We start from the raw sequence: 7,984 nt of genomic DNA, 5'->3' as shown, positions 1-7,984 counted from the left end.
GGAGAAGGTGGTGGGATTATGGACATTGGGGAGGGTATGTGCTTTGGTGAGTGCTGTGAAGTGTGTAAACCTGGTGATTCACAGACCTGTACCCCTGGGGATAAAAATATATGTTTATAAAAAATAAAAAATTATTTTAAAAAAAACCCCATACACAGGGGTGCCTGGATGGCTCAGTCCTTAAGTCTCTGCCTTCAGAGCTCAGGTCATGATGCCAGGGTCCTGGTATCGAGCCCCGCATCGGGATCCCTACTCCACAGGAAGCCTGTTTCTCCCTCTCCCACTCCCCATGCTTGTGTTCCTCTCTTGCTGTCTCTCCCTGTCAAATAAATAAATAAATAATCGTTAAAAAAAAAAAAATCCATACACAGGGGCACCTGGGTTGCTCAAGGTAAGTGTCTGTCTTCAGCTCAGGTCATGATCCCAGAGTCCCGGAACTAAGTCCCCCACAGGATGCCCTGCTTAGCGGGGAGTCTGCTTCTCCCTCTCCTCCATCAAATAAATAAATAAAATACTAAAAAAAAAAAATTAAAATAAAAAAATCCAAACATCTTAGTAACAGGAAGCTTAACTAAAATAAAATATTATAAAAATGGTAAAAGCAAAGGAAAAGCAAATGTTTATTAGTAAAATTTAAAAAACAAAAAGTAGAATTCAAGACAAGAAATCCTAGGGGATAAAAATAAGATAAAATCAATGGCTGACTCCTCATATTTTCTATATAAGAGCAGTAACCATATACATAACTTTGTTATAGACAGAGAAATTGATTTTATTCAAAACAGGAACAAAACAAAATATTTGGAAAGTTTTGGAGGAAAATGTCTGTAATAAATATGAAAAAAACCTATACACGACTGATAATAATAAAAGACAATTTAAATAAATGAAGAAAAAGGATATTTCTTGGTGATGACACTGAGTATTATAAAGATGACATTTATTTCTCCTTTTTTAAATTTTCAGATGTGACAAAAGTGATTCTAAATTTCTCCTGGAAAATAAACAGCTGAGAATATGCAGAAATTTTTGAAAAAGAAGAATATAGTACAGAGGATTTTTGCTCTAATATATATATTACATAATATATAATACACATACAATTATGTATAAATATATCTTAATATAATTTCTAAAATGTATATATTATATATGTTGTATATTTTTATGCTTAATACATACATATGGTATTATGTGTAGTCACACATATGTATCGTACAAAACCAGGCCTGAGTTCTATTAGAATGTTCCCTTAGATTCCATTAGAACTTGGTTTTTGATTAAAAGAAAAAAAAAGCATAATAATCAAATGGGTTACTCAATTAGTTGTGATCTAAAAATGTTCTATTTGGGGAAATTTAACATTTTCAGTTAATGCCATATGCTCACACAAATTCCAGACAGATTCTAGACTTACACTGAAACTAAAAACCATAGAAAATAAAAAAAAATATTGGTGAATATGTCTTCTCATGGATGATTTCTCATCATAAAAGCAATAGAATGGGGCATAAGGGAACGAATTGATAAATATGACTGGATAAGAATTCTTTAAATCTTTCTTTAAAAATCAACATCAAAAAAGTCACAGGGAAAAACAAATTCTAGAAAAAATATTTGGAATTCTTACAGCTTGGAATCAAGATGACTGCCAATTTACATGTTATTTAACTTCATTCATCTCAATTTCATCATCAGTGAAACAGGGATAATAACACTCTTGTTTGTTGAGAGGGCTAGAAATAAAGTATATACTTAGAGTAAAGTAAGTGTTAGCTGTTCTTTCTTGTACTCTGTATCTATAGAAAGTTCAATGTGGAAAATACTTAGACCCTAACAGAAAGACAGGTAAAGGATGTGAGTAATTTATGAAAGAAGAAACTTAATTAGCTAATAAACTTGAAAAATTTAACCTTGCTAATGAGATGCTAATTAAAACAGTAATAAAATACCAGTTTCCATCTAATAAATTAGAAAAAATTAAAAAATATATATAATATAAAAGAGAAGCTTCCTCATACACTGGGAGCATAAATTTCCCGCCAACTGACCTTGAAAGCAATTTGGCAATGGGCCACACTCTTTTACCTGTAATTTCACTCCTGAGAATATATTTAAAACTGTCAAAATTTTATTTTTGTGTGAATAATTGGACACATCTTAAATCAAGGGACTCCAAGGTTTTGTGATAACTCAGCTTTATTGATGAAAATAATTTTTGCTATATACTTTAATGTATGTAAGTTTTTTTGTTTATGGGTTTTGGTACCATTTATTTTTACCACTTAAAAACATACCCCAAATAGAACTGAAAAAGTTGAAATAAAAATCGAAATTTTAATACTTTCTTCCTGCGCCTTACTTACTCCACTGTTTTGCCTAGTTCCTAGCGTGCAGGGATCCCATTTCAAAGACCACAGCCCAGAATATTTTGCAGTTAGAAAATAATTAAATAAATCATGGGACATCCATCAGTAAAAACTATTTAGCTGTTTGAGATCACAATTTTGGATAATGTTGAATTTGAGAACATGGTTTCTATATAATAATATCTGTGAAGGCGAATGTAGTGTCCAGCTGGCTCCCTGTTTGTCAGCTGGTAGCGCAGGTTCGGTCTGCAATAAATATTTCTTGAAGGAAAAAAGGAATTACAAAAGCAGGACACTAACTTGTATATGCAATGTGGATCTAAAAGTATGAACCAAGATGACAAAAATTGTATACAGACATACTATATATGTGCGTGCATATACACATATTATGCATATATATAATATAGAGAGATAATTTTCAAAAACTCCTACAATGCATTACATAATTATAAACTAAAAGTCAAGGTAGAAATGAATGAAAAAAATGGAGCTCGAAATATAACTGTCAAGATGAAAGACAATTTTCAAAGGATAAAAGATAAAATCTGAAATACCGAGAATATGAAATAAACAGTTCAAGACCTCAAATTGTATGACTCAGAGGACAGAATAAGAAGCATTCATAGAGGGTTTCTCCAATGTCAAAGTTATGAATCTGGGTAGTGCTACCGCATGCTTCCTTCTGAAAAGCGGGGGAAACTTGGTGATACTTTCTGCTCTCCGTCTGGGAGTTCTTGCATGTAAATGTTCTGAAGAGTTTCCTGAGGAACGTGTTAAAAGTGTAGATTCCTGGTTGCCTAGGTTGCTCAGTAGGTTAAGCCTCTGCCTTTAGTTCAGGTCATGGTCTCAGGGTCCTGGGATCGAGCCCCACATTGGGCTCTCTGCTCAGCTGGGAGCCTGCTTCCTCCTCTCTCTCTGCCTGCCTCTCTGTCTACTTGTGATCTCTGTCTGTCAAATAAATAAATGAAATCTTAAAAAAAAAAAAGTGTAGATTCTTGAGCCCCTCCCTCTGCAACACTGACTGGCAGGTGTGAGGAAGGGTCCAGGAACCTAACCCTGCGACCTGCCCCAGCTGGGTCTGATGCCCAGGACTTGATACTCACAGTTGGGGGTTGTGGAAAGTGGGACCAAGCCCTTGCCCTGAATCACACAGAATCTCAGCGACACGGCCCATCCCAGAGCGGATGGCGACAGAGAGATGGCGTAGACTGGAGAGGAGGCTAGAAAGGCACACAGAACCCAAAGCTGCCTTATGAAGAGGACTTGAAGAGCAGAAATTTCCAAACTGAAGTCCGTGCAAGCTATTAACAGTTGAAAAGGGTGATTTTTATCCTGTGGAGATTAGAGAACCCAAGTGACCACAAGAACTTGCTTCCAAAGCCATTCCCAGGCTTGGGAGGGGCCTTAATGCCGAGACTCCTGTAGGTGATGGTCTTTTTCCATGTGTCATCCTTAAGCCCCACTGGGAAGTAACAGATATTATTTTAGATGAAAGAACTACTCAGGTTAAAGTCCCTTTTCTAAAACTTCACTGGGGTCTATCCAGTCGAGTGTTCACAAGGACCGACTCAGTGATGTTGGGGACTCCCGCCTTCCTCACCTGGCCACTCCCGGCTGCACCTGCCCGCCCCTGCCCAGGGGCACTTCGGTAACAATCCCGTCAGGCCTCACAGGTGAGCAAGCAGACAGCCAGTACAGGTTCTACCAAAGCAGCTAAAGCCAAGAGACGGTTCATTTGATAAATTTTTCAAAAGAAATTAAGTTGACAGAAAGGCTGTGTGATAAGGTAGTGAGAAAAAAAATGTGGCTTAAATTTGGGTTTTTGTAAGATTTGAGTGCATGCCTTCTGCAATCCTGTGTTTAATTTTTTAAATTAAATTTAAAATTTTTTTTAAACATATAATGTATTTTTATCCCCAGGGGTACAGCTCTGTGAATCGCCAGGTTTACACACTTCACAGCACTCACCATAGCACATACTCTCCCCAATGTCCATAACCCCACCCCCCTCTCCCGGCCCCCCTCCCCCCAGGAACCCTGTTTGTCTTATGAGATTAAGAGTCACTTACGGTTTATTGCAATCCTTTATTTCTAACGAAAACTTTGTCTGGAAAAGGGGCCACAAAGAAACTTCGGGAGGTGATGGATGGGTTTATTACATATATTGTGGGGTTGGGTTTACACAGGTACGCATATTGGGTATGCATATGTTCAAATTCACAAATTGCATACATTGAATATGTGCAGCTTTAAAAATATCAATTATAGCTCAGTGAAGTTGTTAAATTGTTTTTTGTTTTTAATCTAGTACCCAAATGACAAGGTCTGTCCCTCCATGCTTCCTTCCTGTCTCCCCCACGAAGCAGCCTTTTGAAAGGTAAATCAGATCCTGTCACATCTTGGTTTCCCCTCATGCTAGGAATGGTTTCCCATTCCCAGATGGTTTCTCCTCATGTTGGGAATTAAATCCCAGGTCCCCACAGTAGCCCAGAAGACCCCACCTGATCTTGCCCTTGGCTACTTCTCCGGCACCCTCTTCTCTGGCCTCACCTGCAACCACGCCCACCCACCTGCCCTCAGCCACCTTGACCTCCTGGTACCTGGAGACCACTAAGCAGACTCCCAGACCAGGGCCGTTTTCTCACTATCCCCTGATGATGTTCCAGAGCCTCCCCTCGCTCCCTTATCTGTGTGACTTCTCTCCTCTTACATGAGTTACACACCCACATTCCTCTGCATACTTGACCCTGCTTTATCTCCGCTTATAACACTTCCCACTTTCCAGCACAGTGGTACCGCCTCAACGGTGTTTGTCGGTCTCCCAGGCTCATTTCAGTGCGCAAGGGCCTGCATGTGATCCGTCTCGTTCTGCGATTTGTGCCCAGTACCTTGAAGAGTGAATGGCATGGCAAGCAACACTCCCTCAATACATATTTGTCAAATAAATGAGTAACCAGCATTTAAAAACACTCCCCCATATCAAAGTTAAATGGGGAGGGGAAAAAAATCTCCCATAATTCTCGCACAACAACAAAGCAAACCGTTTCCCACCGGATCAAAAACAAATGTATTCGATTATTAAAAACTGATTGTAATTGACTATTTTTGTATTGAAAAAACTCGAAATTGGTTTCCCAGCTATTTCAGTGCTCATTTTAATTTACTTTTCTGCTTGTTTTTAACCAATAAGATGATTTCTTGCTGATTTCTTTTTAAGGGAGTCCTCTGCAGCTTTGCTTGACATACCAAGGAAATGAGCTCCCACAAGCAAACCCTGAAAGATGAGAGCCAGGACCCCAGATCCTAAAGGGCTGCCCAGCAGGGAATTAGAGACATGGGTCCCATATGTGGAGTTAGGTAAGAAGTAAGGGAACCTGACAACAATCTTTGTCTCATTTATTTTGTGCAGGAGACAGAAAACTTTTTAGGCCAAAGGCATGGGCATGTAGAGGAAGAATACAGAAGGTCAGTGGAGCAGGAGAAAGGACTGTGTACCCCTGGTACATGGATGTCATTGGAGTAGACCCACTTACCGATCAGATTTGGGATAAGTCAGCCAGCACTGAGTTGAAATTGTCTATTTTCAATCTATTGAGGATTTGTCTGAGCAAATTCATGGCAATGGGTTTAGAATAGGGAAAAAAGGCTTCCAAAGCCACTGAAAAGAGCCAGTCGTTTATAAAGACCATAACCCATCTATAGTATATATATTATATACATAAAATCTACATATATTGTATATTATATGTATGTATGTGTGTGTATATATATATATATATATAGAGAGAGAGAGAGAGAGAGCCTTACTGATTTGTTAAAAATGGATGTTTTCCTCTGACAACATGTTATCTATTCTTTTTTTTTTTTAGATTTTATTTATTTATTTGACAGAGAGAGAGAGATCACAAGTAGGCAGAGAGGTAGCAGAGAGAGAGGGGGAAGCAGGCTCCCTGCCTAGCAGAGAGCCTGATGTGGGGCTCCATCCCAGGACTCTGGGATCCTGACCCCAGCTGAAGGCAGAGGCTTAAGCCACTGAGCCACCCAGGCGCCCCAACATGTTACCTATTCTTAATACTCTAGGTACTTGAGGATATTAGGGAAGAGATTCTTTAAAAATATTCGGTGACACAGTAGTAACTCGGATGCTCATCTATACCATAGGGGCAGGCCCTCATTGTCAGTGATCCTGCCGTTGGCTGTATTGATAACTTATTTTTATTGTGGAAGTCATCAGTTCCCAGATAGCTCCCTAAAATAAAGAATGAGGTCCAGAAAAGGACAGTTGAAGATCCCTGGGCGGAATAGCGTGTTTCTTCGTTAGCGTCCGTAAAACGGTGCTTCGAAGAAAGGATGTTGTGTGCGCGTGTGCGCACACGTGCTCCACGTGCTGGGTGTACATCGGTGTTTTACAGAACGGGAGCGTGAGGATGCCGAGAAAACTTTACATCTGCGAAAGCAAGTATACTCGGCTCATAGAAGACGCTGAATACCGTTACTCTCTTTCCTACGCTGTCTGCTGGACGGCGGAATTTTTGATGGTAGCAAATGTTTCTTGATCCTTTCATTCCCCACAGTCCCCAGCACAACAGTTGGCATGTGATGAATTGTCAGTAAAATACTTCTCGAGCTACATCCGTCCTGTCTTAGTAGACTTGTCTGAGTACACCCTGATTCAGGACCATCGCCCCAATCCTGCGAACTAAAAAGGACATAAATAAATATTAATAAAAGCCAGCCTTGTTTTAAAGTCACCCTCGATTTCGAAGACCCGGGATTCAAAGGAATATTTAGCTAAGTCTCTTTTTATAGTTTGGGTTGGAAACAAAATATTTTTAATAGTGGTTAGTAAGATAGCTGATGGTGTGGGGAGAACCCCTAAAAACCAACGTCCCAGCTCAGGATTTGTGAGAGCCCAAATCCTCAGGAAGGGGAACATTTAGCTAATCTTTGCAATCACCCTCCCTCCCTCCCCACCCCCCGCTCCTTAGAATTATGTTATCTCGGCTCCTTTTAAAAGCTCAGAAGCCTTTTGAATTGGAGCGGCATGTAAAGGACAGTCAAGGGTCACCCTCGGAATATTAAAGGCAAGTGGATTACAGAGAGGGAGGAAGAGGGAGCAGCTGGGCTAGGTGGAGCCCCGTGCAGACCCAGGGCGGAAGATGGGAGGAAAGCTCCCGAGGAGCTGCGCCAGCCGAGAGCGCGTCCGGATGGACGCGAGGTGGTACCGAACATCACAACCCACGTTATTCGTGTCCGGGCGATGCTGCTGCAGTCTGAGAGGAAAGAAAAGCAAAACACGTATTAGCGAAATCAATTAGGCTATGGCCCTTTGAACAGAAACAGAAGGGTTTCTTTAGAGACCGCGGATACAGGAACCTTGAACCCTGAAAAATTAAAAGCCAAGGGACTATTTTAATTCAAGGATCCAGTTCTGTAAGATTTACAGACGGCGGACCGATACTTCTTTCTTAAAATAACAAGCGCTTGAGGTTTATAAATTCCTTCTCAAAAGATGTCAGAGTAATTTAGTTTTTAGAAATCCGTGTTTTGACCTTTCTTCCATCATTTATAGGTATTGATCCTTATTTTTGTTTTCTTAAATAAAATCAATG

Source organism: Mustela nigripes, chromosome 4 (genome assembly GCF_022355385.1).
Source record: "Mustela nigripes isolate SB6536 chromosome 4, MUSNIG.SB6536, whole genome shotgun sequence".
Taxonomy (NCBI): Eukaryota; Metazoa; Chordata; class Mammalia; order Carnivora; family Mustelidae; genus Mustela; species Mustela nigripes.
The sequence above is the reverse complement of the archived record's forward strand: the minus strand, read 5'-3'. Positions refer to the sequence as shown.